Genomic DNA, 17,003 nt, shown 5'->3' on the forward strand with positions numbered 1-17,003 from the left:
GTCACTCAGTAGTCCTCTCGGTTATCAGATGACAGTTGTAGTATCGCAGTGCTTGTGTTCAAGTCACCCTTATTTGACTTAATGATGGCCCCAAAGTGCATGAGTAGTGATGCTGGCAATTCAGATATGCCAAAGACAAGCCATAAAGTGCTTCCTTTTAAGTGAAAAGGTGAAAGTTCTCGACTTAATAGGGAAAGAAAAATAATTGTATGCTGAGGTTGCTAAGATCTACAGTAACTTTTCTTACAGCATGTTGTTATAATTGCTCTATTTTATTAGTAGTTGTTGTTGCTAATCTCTTAAGGAAACTTTATCACAGGAAAAAACACGATACATACAGGGTTCAGTACTATCCACAGTTTCAGGCATCCACGGGGGTCTTAGAATGTATCCCCCACAGATAAGGGGGCCCTACTGCAGTGTGTACCACAGGAAAATGTTTGACAAAACACCACAGCCCTTTATGCATATGACGACACAGCAAAGGAAGGCTGCTGCCGCGAAGGAGAGTGAGCCCAGCCGTGGAAGGACAGCCGCACGCTGCCGGGATCTGTGATCAGGCGTCACGAAGGGCTCGGCCAGCTGCCTCTCAGTTCCTTGACTGGGACTGACTATAAACAGCTCAAGAAAAGCAGCTGTAAGACTGGAGAGCCAGAATCCAGGCCAGACGGGACCTCCTCTCAGGCCGCCCCTCCCATCGCTGCCCTGGGCTCGTCACGCCCTCCACCTCTGCTCCAGAGCACCGGGCGGGTTCCACCTCAGCCCGAGACTGAGTGCATCCTAAGGGCTCGGCAAAGTGCTTTTTAATGGAAACTTTTCATTATAAGAAATTACAACACACAGAAAAGCAGAGCGAAGAGTATAATGAACAGCCACACAGAGGTCTCCAAACGATCGACACGTTTCCACGTTTACTTCACCTTTTTCCCCTGAGGTATATTAAAGCACACTGAACACCAGGACATTTCACCTCTAAAGACTTCAAAAATAAAGGACACTTCCTAAAATAGGGCACTTTCTTACGTCTCCACAATACTATGATCACACCTGACAAAATTAACAGTAATTGACAAAAATTCCTCAATATCGTTTGATACCAGTCCAAACATCAGTGTATGTCTTTTCAGGAGATAAAATGCTGATGCAACTGCAGTGACCCTGAGAGAGAGGATGTGAGTGCCCCACCAGGCCCTCAGGAAGCAAATAAGTCCCACCCCTGTCCCACCTGGGGTGCCATCGTTCCCAGAGGGGGGAGGAATTCCCTTGAGTGGGGGCCTCCTTTCGGAGAGTTGGGGGACCTTGCTCCCAAGCCCCTTCCAGTCAGCCTATGAGGGGTCATGTCTCTTGCCTCACTCAGTGACCAGTTTTGTCCAGGAGGCTGGATCTGGAGTCAGAGGAACCCAGCTTGTAGTCCCAGCCTTGCCAGTGACAAGCTGTCTGACCTAGAGCAAGCTGGCTCACCTCTTGGAGCCTCTGTTTCTCCACTGTGATATGGGAAAAAAGGCCTGCCTCAGCGGGCTGCCATGAAGATTGAATGACAGTGACACAGGCTGTCACAGAGCACCCAGCACACTGCCTGGGCCATAACAAGTCCACCGCAGTTTAGCTACTGACACTTGGGGTGGCAGCAACAATCTTTAAGGCCATAGGGGCAGCCAAAGGCATTAGGGTGAGTGAGGGCCAGGCAGAGAGGCCTGAATCCAGCCGCAGGGCTCTGCCTGATGGAAGAGATCGGCGGGTCAGCCCGGCCCTTGCTCCTGCTTCCTCTGTGTAGGATGGTGTTGCTAGGTGGCAGGCTGAGGAACTGGAGGAGGAAGGCCTTGTGGACTACTAGAGCTGAAGGTTCCTGCAGGGGGCCTGGGCCACCCATCTTGGCCATCTCGTGCTTCCTACTGGCCTCCTACTAGGCCTGAACCTCACCTCAGAGGCACCAACCTTGGCTCTTCATAGACACCTGCTGATGAAGACATCAGCTTCTCTCCCTTTACTCTGTTAACGATCACCACTGCCTACCACCATCACCACTGTCCGCCATCAACATCTACTAACGTTCTAGGAGCTTTGCTGGGTAACTGTCCGACATTATCTTCCTGACTCCACGCTCCAGTCTTTTACCACCATCATCACTGTCTGCCAGCAACATCACTGTTTATTAAGCATCTACTAACATGGTCAGACATTATCTTCCTGACTCCACACTCCAATCTTTTGAAAAAGGCATGATTACCCCCTTTTCCTTAGTGGCTTAAAACAACATACATTTTATTATCTTACAGTTTTAGAGGTCAGAAGTCCAAAAGGGGTCTAATTCGGCTAAAATCAAAGTGTCTACAGGGCTGCGTTCCTTTCTGGAGGATCCAGTAGAGAATCCATTTCTTGCCTTTTCCAGCTTCCGGAGACTGCCACAGCCCTGGGCTCATGGCCCCTCCATCTTCCAAGCCAGCGCTGGCCGCCTGACCTTTCTCACCCTGCATCACTCCCGCTGACTCCCCTGCCTTCCTCTTCCTCTTATAAGGACCCTTGTGATTACATCGGGCCCATCTGGATGATCCAAGATCATTCTAAGGTCAGCTGATCATCTGCAACCTTAATTCCCCCATGCCACGTAACTGAACATATTCACAGGTTTCAGGGATTGGGACATGGACATTTTGGGGGCCATTATTCTGTCCACCACAACAGGTGAGGAGACTGAAACTCAGAGAGGTAATGGGGCTTACTCAAGGTCACACAGCTATTAAGTGGCACTAGACTCAGAAGTCAGATTATGGGCACTCACATCTAGCTCTGCTCTCGCTACTACACTGTGTGATCTCGGGCAAGTCACTTCACCCCTCTGGCCTGATTCCTTACCTATAAAATGAAAAGGCTGTCTAACTGCTAAGATTTCTTCCAGCAGCCAGTCTGTGACCCTCTGAGGATCTGGGCATTCCCCTAACAATGTACGTGGGAAAGTCCAGGGCCCCATGAAACCCTCACCCATCTGTCCACACTGAGACTCAAGTATGGACCATGAGAGGGAGAGATGCAGACCCAGTCATGGCGTGGACAGCCTTCTCCCTCCTGGCTGGAATTTTCCAAGCCTTTTGTCCTGGGAACCGTGGAGACACGTACTTAAGGGCACCTGATTGCCTTACCCCCAGGCCCTCCCAGCACAGCACAGAAATCTGATGTCAACTATTATGTGTTTTCCTCCCAATTCCCAGCTTAGACGAGAGTAAAGATTAAGGTTTCTTTATATAAAGAAAAGAAAAACAGTGAGAAGATCAGACGGTAAACATGCAGGGATGTGCGGGCTCATTTGTTGAGAGTTCCCAAACCAAGGCAGAAAAAAGCTCCTCTTCTTTTCTTTTTTCTAATGCACTTTTTAAAAAAGCACTTTTTATTACAGAAAATTTCAAACATACACAAAAGCAGAGACATTAGCTCAAAGAACCTTCTCTTAACTCCTAGGCTTACCACCTCCAGTTTGGGTACAGACTGAAATTCAAATTCTGGATCACCATCTGCAGTGGGCAGCCCCATGTGTCATCTCTTTGTTTCGAAAACTGCTCTGCCACCACTCCTTATGGTGCTGGAAAGTCTGTCAATCAAGAGGGCCAGAAAACTTTAACTTCCTGGAAAAAGCAATTGGTCCAGGAGTAGACACATGTCCCTACAGGACAAGTCAGAGCTCCTTTTCAATAAGGACACTGGACAAAAGAGTGTCTTCTTCTGAAATCAGGAGCTATAAACTTCCATTGTCCCAACCTTAGAAAATGAAGCCAACAAAGTGGTAGGAATTGCTTAAAGATAGAGATTCCTGGTGCCATCATCTGAGCACCTAGATCTAGCTGTACCTGATACCCTGAAACTTTTCTATTATAATAGCCACAATCGTAGTTTTGCTTAACCTGGTTTGAGTCAAGTTTCTATTCCTTACAACAGAAAGAATTCTGAACATCCACCCACCCCAGAAAGCCTTCTTTAAAGCAACAAGCACAACTGTCATTTTTTAAGGTTATAGTTTAGCCTCCTTAATTTAACAAAAACAATCTATATTCCTTAAGGAATACATTTCCTAACAGAAACAGTAAAATTATAGGATTTAAGGATACTTCCTCAACAAGGGAAGAATTCAATTTTGCTGGATTTTTATCAGGACAGCAACTCATTGATGATATCATCACTACATGATGACCACCCCCGACAGCTTTCCCCAACGACCCCTGCTGGTGCGATTTTTGGATAGGACAAGCTGTCAGAGAGTGGTCCTGAGCTGACCAGGGAGACTGCACAAAATCTGGGCTTTGGGTCTGAGCCTCCTGGGGTACACCCACGAAGCAGGCAGAACAGGATGGGACCCGATTCCAGTTTCAGCGACAGACTGAGGGAGGAACCACACAGGCATGAAGTGGTAACTGCCACTCAGAGATACGGCTGCAAGTGAAATTAGAGGCGGTGGAACACAGGCCACCCAGAAACCTGTACTCTGTCACCTCCTCCTGCCCTTCCTTCTTGCCCGCTCCTCAGCACAGGCCTCCTCTGTATGGTGTGGACACAGCTCCCGGTGCTAGGCAGAGTGGCAATGAGCTACAATGGCCACCGTCCATGACCCGTGGGAGCCCACGGTCCCGGGAGAGGAGGCACGGTAAGTCACTATGGGATGAGATGGGGCCCTAGCGGAGGAGGATGCACATAAGTGGCCCGAGCTCTCGGGGAAGGCTTCCTAGTCTATCTCCCACAGGAAAGAGGGCAGCTGTCTGTGATTCCCTGCAGCAGTGTCTATGAGAACAGCAAACGCAAGCAGCCCGGTGCCCATCCACAGGGAACCGATGAAGTGAACGAGGCAGCGCCGCACAATTGAATACTGAGCATCAGAGAGATAGATGGACAGGAGAGTGAGAGAGAGGAAGGGAGGCAGGAGGGCAAGAACCCTCTACATACCGATAAGGAAATCTCTCCCAGATACATCATCAAGCGGAAAAAAAGGAGCAAAGTGCAGAACAGCGAGGATAGAATACTGTGTTTTGTATACAAAGGGTGAAATACAAAAATACCTATACACTCTGAAAGAATATAAAGAAACATAACAGTGGTTGTCTATGGGGAGGTAGGGGTATGGGATATGGGGATGAGAAAGAACATTTTCATCATCTACATTTATATGTTTTCTTAACTTTCCAATCATGCAAATATGTTACCTATTCAGAAAAAAAAATTTAAAACAAAATGTGAAGCTTCTGTGGCATTTAAGGTAGTTCTCAAAGGCACAGTTAGACACGTTTGGGGCTGTAGCTTAATGTATTTTCCAACATAGCCATGAGGTGACCCTGACATGCCTCCACAGAGAGGGAGGTGTATGTTCCGTCCCCCTGGAGCTGGGCGGGCCAGGGAATATGGGAAAAGCTATGCTGTGAGACTTCCGGGGTGGGGGGAGGGTCACGAGAGGCGGTGCAGCTGCCCCCAGCCCTCCTGGGAGACCTGCTCTTAGACCCCAGCTGCCAGGCTGTGAGGAAGCCAGGCCACACGCGAGGTGTTCCAGCCACCAGCCTGGTGCAGGCCCCAGCCTCCAGACCCTGAGTGAGGGGGCCTCAGAGGTGGCTCGAGCCCCAGTCGCTATCTGACTGCCACTGAATGAGAGCCCCAGAGCAGGATCTGCCTCATTGAGCCCACCAACCCCTGGGGACTGTGACAGAGAACAACTAATTGACTGTTTTCTTTTAAGCCCTACATTCTGAGACGTTCTTGTTTGTGCCTTTGTCTTAGGCTTGATTTTCCAACATGGAAGCTTTCTGAGATGCTTGAAACAGTTTGCCCATAACCCAGGGAGGCAGCAGAAACCACCCGAGAGGGGCGAGCATTTGGTTGCCCTGTGAAAGTAGGAAAAGTCTAGAACAAATGAACATCAGACTCTGGATGCCTAGGGGAACCACAAGAGGCACCACTCAGCAGGCTGCTGGCTACAAAGGTCTGGGCTCCAGAGAGGGGATGTGATGGAGGCAATGATGCGGGAGGCGTCTATGTAAAGGTGGTAGTTAATAACCAGGGGTGTGGATGAAATCAGCCACGGGCAGTGTGCAGACAAGAGGAGGTTAAGGCAAGTGCCCTGGGATGCCCCACTGAGAACGCCAGCAGGGGAAAGGCAGCAGGTAGAGAATCAAAGAGGAAACACTCAGGCGGAGGGAGGAAAATCCAAGAAAGAAGGGGTCAGAGGTGGGCGTGGTCAGAGGCCTCAGATGTTGCACAGGAGACGCGGAGAGGGAAAGCCCGGGAGATCTGGCGAGGGTCACTGGTGACCACAGCAGAGCAGTCTTCCCAAAGTGGCAGGGAGAAAACCTTAACATCTCAGTGCATTCCCATTAATACAAATTACTTCAACCAAACTTTATGAGACCAAATAGCAAGTAATTTGGGGCTCCCTGCTTTATCTTCTGAGCAACATTAGAGGAAAAAAGGAAGAAAAGAAAAAATCAAAATGCACTTGACAGAAGGAAAAAAGGAAGGGAGATGAACATTGCCAGACCGAATAACTACTTTAAGTGACTAAAGAAGCACGAGGCGATCTAACCAACCGCCTCTTGAATTCATCTTTTTTTTGAGAGAGATTGAAAGATTCCTTGGTGGACCATTCACAGCACCGGCAAGGCCAAGTGGAAAGGTATGCAACAACCTGGGGAGTCCAGAGGCCTCATCTAGTGACCAATCCTGCTGACCGGTCATGGCTACAGGGAGCACTCTGGAGAGGAGGATGCAGGCTCGGGAATCAGGGAGGGACATCTGCCATGTGCACAGGACACAGGAACAGGGCATGGATACCAAGGATTCTCCATCTCAGAACACACGCCGAACCATCGCTTAAAGGGAAATGGCCTCATTTCTCAAAAACACTGGGACCTCAAATCCTTTCCATGCAAATCCTAAAACGCCCATAACTCAGAGCATATAAACTTTAGCCACTAAATCCTATGGCGCTTGTTACACGAGCAATTTCAAATCATCCCTTGGAGTCAGGCCTTCATTTGTAGTGACAAATATTCCAATAGACTTAATAATAATAAAACATCTCCGTGTTTTATTGTTTCCAGAATGCCACATGGCCCCAAACTTCTACTGTTACTCCTCCTCCCTGCACAGAAGACAACAAGCATACAAAATGGATTGGGACCCACAAAACTACAGAGTGAATGAAGTTGAAATGTCAGCACAACCATACTGTTCACCTCAATCGTTAATAGATACTTTGATGAAGAGCTCCCTAAATCTTTAATTGGAGATGGAGTGTTTCTATATAAAGGCAATGACTACAAAACATTTATCACAGTGCCTAAGCCATTACTACAGAAATTCTCTCCCATCCCCTGGTATCAATGTCAGTATGGTGAATCCAGCATTAATATTAAAATGTGGCATATAATCGTGGGTTGATACAAACGAGGGTCAATGTTTTCTCCCAGTGAATTTTTCTTTTAAGCTCATCTTCACGTCGTTGAGAAATAACAGGAAAAATAAAGCTACAACAGAGGGGGAACACTGCCACTATAAAGAAAAATCTGATTACACTCTCTGGCCCTCTTTTAAAGTGCTGGGTCTCATGCTGCCTGGCTGCAGGACACTAGCATTGTGCCCTGGAAATCAAATATTGGTGGTCTATCCCAGTTAACAGGGAAAAAAATATGGCAATATTTTTCTGATTTAAAGTTTTCTTCCCATGACTTTTCTTAAACTTTTGGGGTTGGCTACTACTTAATGCAGTCCTCAATTTAGTATAAACGGGTCTCTGATTCAGCACAGAATTAAGGGCTCAGTTATTTTCAGTTTCACGCACTGATAACATTCACCGTGTTCGGGGAAGAATGCCACAGCAGACGCGGTCAGGGCTCTGCCCTGAGCTCTCAGGCCTCACTGTTCCAGAGAAGCCGGCTTGACTTCTGCGCATCCGCATCTGCATCCCTTTGCCCTGGTCCTTCGCCTGGTGACTGGAAGCGGCCAGAAGCACCCAAGAATGAACTCCCTCTGAGGAGCAATGCTCAACCAACGACGGACAGCAATGGTGTGTACGCACCCAGCCCCCAAGCCCCAAGAGAGGCTAATTTTGGGCTGGGTCTTCTACGCTTGCTGCCGGAGATCCCCAGCAGGTTTAACTGCAGCGGTCCACACTGGGGACCTGCTTGATGGTGTGCTTCTCTGGCTCATGTCTCTACTTCTTGCTAGCGCTTCCTGGGATCTCCTCCCAAAGGAACCACACAGACTCGAATGCTTGTCTCAAGTAGACACGTGTCACCATTTCCCAATGTAAGGCCAACTGAATGAGTTCAAGAACTGCTGCTTTAGGACAAACCACTGGCCACACACTAGGCCCTTGCCAGCACTAGGCAGCAGAAGATACAAGGGCATAGGGCCAACACAAGGAGAGCCGACGTTAAGAATATAAAATCCAGTCCTTGAGGTACTAGAGTACCAAGTCCTGAGCAGGAGAGGCCAGAGTGATGCAGGGCTGCCCCAGGAAACTGCTGACCTAGGATGTGTGAGTGTGTGTGTGTGTGTGTGTGTGTGTGCTGGGGGCAGAGGTTGCTGAAACTTCACCAAGGAGGCCATCAAAAGTTGCAAGCCTAAATCCCCCCTCCCCACCTCACCACTGGGGACCAGGGGGGGAGCCAGGACGAGACAGGCTGGCAGAGGGATATGAGGCTGCACGGCGGGGAGGGGCATCTTCACCTTAAAAACCCGGGAAATCTGAGTCTGCAGGGCCAGAGTGAGCACATCTTTGGGCCATTCAGCCATTGGACCCAGAGCAAGTCCCTCGACCAGAGACATGGAGGCAGGGAGCCAAGCCTGGCTTTAGAAATTGTTGATTGAGAGATTCAATAAGGATAAGACCACAGACGTAGTGCTCTTAAAACCGCAAACAGCATTAAAGATCATTATTTAACTTGGCTCATTTCAGGATTTAAAAAAAAGTTATAGGAGTAATAAAACAACATAGAAACTTCGAAATATGAAGAAAGGTTATCCACACTTCCACTGTTCAGACAGAATTCCATCCCTTTGAGGCTTCCCTTGCAGACTGTTTTCCTGATCACGTCTTTAACATGATGGCGTTCTGTTCACTGAGCATGTAAAGGCTTCCCCCGTCACTAATCTGCATATTTTAAAATATTGCTTAATATTCCATCAACCTGCTGTTCTGTACTTTGACTATCCTCCCATACTGTTTATTCAGGTCACATCTAAGTTTTCGCCATTATAAATAATGATGCATCTTTACACAGTGGCATTTTCCACTTTTCAAATTATTTTAAGACAGAATCCCAGAAGAAGCCAAAGAGGAGCAGCATTTCAGTGACACCTGAGACAGGCAGCCCTCCTACTTCCATCATCTGCAGTCCTTTGTGGCTCAAAAAATGCAAAGTGGGTAACAGACACTGGCATTCTTTTTCCACAAAAAACATTAAGACAAGATTGACCAACGGCATCAAAGAAGTTACAAAGAAGGCCAGATGGGAGAATTAGAAAGCAAAGCAATCTCTGATACTAAGTATAGGGTTCGTGCAAAAAACATTTATTTCTGATCTTTAAAATGAACATTTGAAAGCCAATAATAACCCAAGTTAGACTCCTACCCAGGAATTCATGGAACAGGCATTCTGTCCTGATGATCACCTGCCCACAGAGAAACGTCTAGCCTTCTAAAGCCTGCTCTTTACCTGGCTTCTCTCCCATATAACACTTTGTTGTTGTTGTCGTCATTGTTATGCCCCGTGGAGTCGTTTCTGACTCCTAGTGACCCTGTACAAAGCACAGGGAACCCTGCCCGGTCTTTCTGCGCCACCCTCTCACCTTCTGACGCTCTATCCAACAATGCTTGGCTGCTATGCACAGGGTCTTCATGGCCAATTTTTTCAGAAGTGGGTGGCCAGGTCCTTCTTCCTAGTCTGTTGAGTCTGGAAGCTCTGCTAAAACCTGTCTACCGTGCGTGAATGGCATAGCTTTCTGCAACACAGCAACATGCAGCCACCACAGTATGACAACCGACAGATGGGCAGTGTGGTTCCCTGACCAGGGAACGAATGTGGGCCACAGCGGTGAGAGTGCCCAATCTTAACCGCTAGAGCAGCTGGCTATACGCCACCTACTGAGCCCCAAATCAGATGTGTTTGCATTACTTGTTTTCATCACTCTCTTCCCCGCCAACTGCAAAGCCTTTTCAACGAGCAAGCTGGCTGACAGCAGAGCTGTGACGGCTGTGGTTAGGAAGCAATTAGGCTGAACATGTCGGTCAGCCTGTCCCACCCTCCCCTCTCTTCTAAACACTGTGATTAGGTGGGAAGGAGAGAATCAAGGCACTAAATCCTCACGCATCGGCCTTTAACATGTTAACTCTGCTTCTGCAAGTCGGTTCCAACACTCCTACCAAGCCTGTGTCCTGCCTTGACAGTTCATTTTTATAAGAGGAAGCAAGCAAAGGGTGGGGGGTGTTGATGGAAGAGAGAAGGCAGGAAGGAAGAGTGGCTCTAATTTAAAACCATCTTAGGAGCTCTAAAAAGTTCCAGGTTGACTGATGGACGCATTTACACCTCAGAACCTTTTCATAAATACCCAGCACTTAACATGCACTTCCAAGAGGCGTAAATACTGTCACCGTGTCAGCCTTAGGGAAGAGAGATTTCCAGAGCCACTTCTTTTCTCGTGGCTCAGAGTCACACAGTTACAATCCTATTAGAGCCGCACCCTGAGAATACAGCAGTCAAACCCACTCCCTGAAGAGTGGCGCGGAGGCCTTCTTGATTTCTGCAAGGAGACGGTAGTTTCCCTCTTTGCTTTGGGGAAGGTGGCAGCTCATCTCTTGTAATAATGTCTACATCTGAGACTGGTGGGATCGAAGATGTACTTTGTCTTCAGCTCTGGCCAAACAAATAAAATAAGTCTCTAATAATATTCAGTCATGGAGAGAGAATGTTTCCTGGGGCTGTTTAGATCATGTCTTATTAAAAACAGGCCTTTTAGTGCTGTTTTCTCCTTGTTCTCAGTGGAACTAAATGGGCTCGAAGGCAGATGTGGTGTTCCTCAGGCGGGAGCGCACGGCTCTGCAGGGGAAGGATGCCGCCAGCTCACCCTGCCTCAGCTGCATGCACACAGGTGGTCCCGCCCTCCGGACAAGAGCAGTCAGCTCGGCTCTTCTTTCCTCTTGAATGGTAGGTCACCAGCTACAATGTGATAAAAATCTACCCTGGAACCTCAGCCTGGTGGCCCGGGGTACCAAAGGAGGAGAAAACAACTAGGCTCTCAGACAGGGTCACTTAGAAGGGAGAGGGCCCCAATGCCCACCAGGCCAGACCTACCCTCAGGTGAGCTGCCGACACCCAGGGCGAGATGGATGATGCTGAGAACCAGCGCACCCAATGAGACAACATCCAAGGAGGGGCTGTCAGCTCCACTGGGTTAAATAAACTGGAGCATTTGCATTATCCTCCCATTTTGAAGCCAAATCACAATTACTTTTAAAAGTACACATTCTTATAAGATTATCTTGCCAGTATAAAACATTGTCTACCAGAATTTATAGAAAAATACCATCCAACGGTCTTCAAAGGTATATAAATAAATGAGCATTAGCCTCCAACCCACATTTATGGGCCCACTCTATCTATATTGATACTGGCTATATTTCTCTATCTGTCTCACCTTTACACATTCTTGTGATGCACTAGGCTTCTTCTTCATGGCAGTTAATCCAGTTTATAATACGACACTGCGCGTGTGTTTATGTGCTCAATTCTGTCCTTATTAATAACCAGTCTCATGATGTCTGTGGGCCACGTGAGGGTCGAGACTGTGCCATTTTGGCTCAGGATGCTGATCCCTGGGACACTGCCTGAAGAATTCACAGAAGGGAGGAAGGGAGGATGATCAGCCAGCACGGTGCTGGGTACCAGGAACACCTGATCCAACAGCTGTGGAAGTGCTCACAGCCCAGCACAGGAGGCAATTCCAGGGCAGCTGGAGAAAGGCGTGCCCGGCAGAGGTGCCCACAGGGACTATGGGGAAGCAGGGTCAATTCAGAAAGGCTTTCGTGCAATAGGCTGTGCCCTGCAGCTGCTCCAGGGATCCCAGCTTTAGGGGCTGCTCTGGCCAAAGGCAGGGACAGCAGGGCAGCAGGGAGATGCAGATCAGACCTTCACTGGGCAGGACGCCGGGCCCAGCGATGGCACTCCTGGGTGGAAAGAGCCGACCGCTCTGACTTCCAGAAGACGCTGCCACCTCATCCAAGGCACTTTTTCCCAAAAACCCATCACTGAGAACCTTAGATCTCTCCAGATTCACACCAGCAACAGAACGCCTTTCTATTCCTAGTTCCTAGATTGGCTCTCTGGGTCTATGTGTATGTGAGAGAGACAAGGATAAGGGAATCAGGAGCCCACTGTGGTTTGTTCACCACCACCATGCAGAACTGCACGGCTAAAACAGCGGGGCACGAACTGCGTCCTGAGGCCTGCCCTGCAAAATGGGATCTGTCTGTCTTTACCAAGGAACCATGATAAACGAGCCAAGACAGACACTGGTCAGGGCAAACTACTTTATTTAAGAGCTTCGACAGCCCAAAGTGGAAGATTTATCTAGATGATAAATACCTGAACTTGAAAGGCACATAAATTATAATTGTGCAATTTATTTTCTTTTAAGATTTCACATAGTCAAGTGCTTTAAGTATTGAATGAGATGCACATAAAGTTGACTTCGTTTCACACAAGCTATCCGCTTAGTGTCTGCAGAGAGCCCTTGCTTCCAGATGGGACTGAGTGCACAATCAACACCAGCCGTCTGCGTCTGGGGCCTTCTGTTTCCTCACCACAGTGGAGATCACTGGGAGGGTTACAAAGATAATAATAGTAACAGCAGCTATTATTGACTGAGCACTTAACACACCATGTGCTGCGCAGTGAGGACGGCACTTCATTTACTTATATGTGAGCATTCCTAATGCTCAAACAGCCCTGTGGGTATTGCACCTGTAGGTACAATGACTCCCATTTTACAGTTGCAAAAGCTGAGCTTTAGAGGGCTTCTGTGATGCACGTGAGGTCACAGAGGCAATTTCATCTGACTCCAAAGCTGCAGGGTTCACCACCAAGCTGCAACACACCGAGAAATGCTTGGCCCTTGGCAAGTGTTTAAAGACATTAGTTATCTTTCCCTCTCTTCCTGCTCCTTTCTCTGAACCGACACAAACACAGGGAAGTTTGCCTTGCGGGTTTATGCTCATCCATTCATTCATTCTGGGCCCAGTCCTCTGCTGGGTAGGATTCCTAATTGGATTCCACAGCTCCTAGACCAGTCTCATACCCACATGAGGGTGGCGGACAGACCGGGGCAGGGGTGGCCCCTTACAGGGGATCCACACCCAGGTGTGGGTTAGAGACAACCAAACAAGGCAATTTTAGGTCTTCGTCAACCCTAGTTTCCCCCATGCTTTTGCTGTGTTTTCTTTGGCCTGAGTCTTCAGGCTGCGGACAGGCTGGCTGTGCAGGATGCCCTTTATCACACAGAACACCCCCTTCTCCTGCCCGGGCTGATGCTTTCCAGTAAAACCACTGCAGCAGATAACCCAACTCCCCCGCTAATCACCCTGCACAGGCCCGCAGAGCCACCCCTCAGCCCTGCCTCCCAGCCTCTGCCTGCCTTGTTTCACCAGTTTTTGCCCAGAATAAGGAATAAGGACAATAGCAGCAGCAGCAGTAGTAACTTCATACGTGTCAGGCACTGCTCTCTGCATTTCAGGTACATTAACTCATTGAATCCCCATGACAGCCCTGGGAGGCAGGCGCTCTTATTATTCCTATTTTAGTTCATTTAGGGGAATAGGGAGGGAGCTAATATTTTTTCAGGGTCAACTCTATGCCAAGCACTGTGTTAAGCTTGCACAGTCAGACAATAAGTGACCTGCCCAGGGCCAGTCACAGAGCTGGGAAGTAACAAATAAGAATCTGAACCCAGGTCTATGACTGCCTCGCCGGGCACTCCCCTTCTCTCCGTGCCTGGCACTGCCACGGGCTGCGAGGGAAACAGAGTGGCTGCACAAAGACTGCCCTTGCTTCCTCTCCCTCCAGCTCCCTTCTGTTAATATCTGTCCTCTGTTTCTTGATCACTACCCACAAACAGTGCCAGACTCCTCTCTCAGCTGTGTCCCCCCACTCTCTGGGCCCCAAGCCTGTTTTCATGGAGCAAATCCTGAGCCTATACCAACAGTGTAAACCAAGCCAAAGAAGGAATTGGGATCATTCAAGCCAATAAAATATACCAAGCAGTTGACAGATGTTTCTGGAAGCCCAAAGCCTTCCCCTAAATCCCTGGGGTTTCAAGATCGGAGGGGTCCTCAGCGAGGGACCAGCAGGGTTGCTGCCTCTGGGGAGTTTTCTGGCCAGTTTTGGGGGTGATGTCACCAATGTAAGTGAGGAAGTAACTGATGCTCAGTCAAGGACTGTGGGCCTCCTGTTCTGGGGGCTCAAGGAGCTGGCAGTCACAGGTGAGCTTTCTGGGAGATGAGCACCTGGCCAGAAGCAGAGGGGTTCTCCCCAGCAGGGCCAGAGGGTCAGACCCCCTCCTCTGGGCTCCCAGAGCACGGAGACCCCCAGGCTGGAACCGTCACTCTACTTCACCTGGCCCACCCCACATGAGCTCCAGGAGGCCTGTTCAGATTTCCTCTGAATCCTCTGAGCCAGGGTGAAGTGGGCAGCAGGTAAATGTTTCAAGAACGAATGACTACACCAGTCACCATGTTAGAGAAAAAGGTGTTTGGGAGATTCTCCTCAGACAAGGAAACAGGACTCAAGGAGAGGGGAAGTGAGTCTGCTCCGGGGCAGGCACCCTGTGTGCGGTCCACACCAACATCCTGCTCCCTTCACACACGCCCTCACCTCTGCTTCACTCACTGCACACCTGGAACACCTGCGGAGACATTTACCTTCACGTCTCCACCTCCATGGGTAGCAACAGCCCCATTTTACCCAGGAGGAAGTTAAGGAACTTGCTCTTCCCCAGCTCTCTGCAGGCTGGCCCCACTGACCTTCCTTCCTCAAACAAGCCACATTCTCTCCCAACAAATGTGTTAGTTCTGTTGTTCTCCACCCTGGACTCCCTGGTCATCCTGCAGCTGAGCTGGAGCATCCTTTGGGGATGGGACCACCGCTCAGGCGCTCTCCCAGCACCTCCTGCACTTTCTACCTCCACAGGCTCACCACGGTTTTAACGTATACACTCGTGTGTGCGGATTATCTGTTCGCTGTGGGTCTCTCCCATTAGACAGTGAGCTCCACGGGGGGCGGGCACCACGTTCATTTGCCACCACTCTAGCCCCCGCACTTGGCCCAGTGGCGGGCACTCGGTGGCACATAAATATCTGTTGGCTACTTATTTGTCCCGGTGGCGTGCACGAGTGCTGAAGGTGCAATCTGAACTCACGTCCGCCGGGCTCTGGTCAGCCATCGAGGTACTGGGTTAGGTGGGCAACGCTGCGGTGAGAACCGGCGGCGCGCGGTGGTGGAAAGGAGGCGTCCTGGGGTCCATCTGACCCCGGATGGGCTCCCGGGCTCCGCACCCCGCTGCCACCTCTCGCCCGGAGCGGGCGCCCAGGTCTCGGCGGGCGCCGCGAGGGCAAAGGCGGGCTGAGCAGGCCCGGCCCTGGCTGCGCTTACCTGCGCGTCGCGGGGCTCCGCAGAGGCACTCAGCGAGCCTCGGGGAACTGCAGGGGGTCGGGGATCGGGCGCGCCGAGGCCAGGCTCTCCGCCGGCGCGCCGCCCTGTCCCCAAGGACCCGGCGGGGACAGAGCGAGGTCTCTGCGCGCGGCGCCCTTCACGGTGGGACAACCAGGACGAGTCTGCCCCGCCCCCGCGCTGGGGGGCGGGTCTAAGGCGAACTTGACCCTGCGCCACCCCCATCCCGCTGTGGGCGGAGTCAGGGGGAAACTGAGCTCTGCGCCCCGCCCCTCAGTGGGGGCGGCATCTCAGGAGACTGGGGGCCCCAGCCCCGCCCCTTCGCTCCAATCCCGCCCACTCGCCCCACCCCTGCTCCCACCCACTCGCGCCTCTGTGTTATGAGTGCGTTATTTTTGTTTTGTATTCTGTCTTATTTTTATTGTAATTTAATTTTACTTTCTTTTTTAAAGACTGAATTAAAAAATATATCAAAGTAATGCCTGAGCACTTTTTACAAGCTGGAATTATCTAGATGTTCTTATAGTGAAGGCAACAGTTCCCTCTCCCTTGTTCCCCACGCACGGCCCTTTAGATCAGTTCCTCCGTTAGTTCTTCTGGTGGTCACCCACTTGTCGTGAAAAAAATAAGCTTACATAGCGATTTCTCTATTTATTGACTTTCTGCCACGTTAGATGAAGATTTACTCTCTTACTGCACCCCTGCCTCCCTTTTGACGAATTTACACTTCTGTCCTCAAGTCCTGCCCTGGTGAGCTCTGAGACCTCAAGCTAGGAGTGGAGCAAGGTTTTCTGGGACCTGCAGCTTGTACAATTTTTGGGAGGTGGGGGGAGGAGGGATGTTTTAGAAAGCCCTACAGGATTAAGGCTTGCAAGTGGACATTTATTTGGAATGAGAAAAGCGATCACAACAAAATCCTGGGGCCCTGAGATCTCCTTAGGTAATTTACTTCCTGAATTTTCTCCCCCAGTGTGGCCTGGCTTTCTCTGCCCATGCAGAACCCTCTATAACTGCCAGCCCTCCCAGGGGGTTGGGGTGAAGGTCAAGATTTGTCAGTTTCTGCCAACGGGATTTCCTAATGGAGTGATTTGGAGTGTGCAAAAAAGAGAGACGTCAAGGATGATGTCAAGGTTTTGTTGTGTGATTGCTGCACACTTAATTCCCAGGTTTTCCTAGCATCCCTAACAAGTTCTCACCTTAGTATGGAGAGTGTTTTGTAAAGCTGGCCTGGGCGCCTGCCTGGTCACCAGATCCTTACAATGCTCCCATGAGGTTGGCTGGATGGGCCCACTGTCTCCACTTTTAGGAGGGCCC

The 17,003-nt window shown here is 49.8% G+C and overlaps 1 protein-coding gene across 2 annotated transcripts in view; it reads right to left on the minus strand.

Moving 5' to 3' along the window:
* NMNAT3 (nicotinamide nucleotide adenylyltransferase 3) overlaps positions 1-15,872 on the minus strand; it is a 116,010-nt gene extending 100,138 nt beyond the window's left edge. For both annotated transcript variants that reach the window (XM_046642765.1, XM_046642754.1), the window contains exon 1: positions 15,672-15,872. The gene's annotated coding sequence lies outside the window, so the exon portion shown is untranslated. The remainder of the gene's footprint in view (positions 1-15,671) is intronic.
* Between the last annotated feature and the right edge of the window lie 1,131 nt (positions 15,873-17,003).

Source organism: Equus quagga, chromosome 1 (genome assembly GCF_021613505.1).
Source record: "Equus quagga isolate Etosha38 chromosome 1, UCLA_HA_Equagga_1.0, whole genome shotgun sequence".
Taxonomy (NCBI): Eukaryota; Metazoa; Chordata; class Mammalia; order Perissodactyla; family Equidae; genus Equus; species Equus quagga.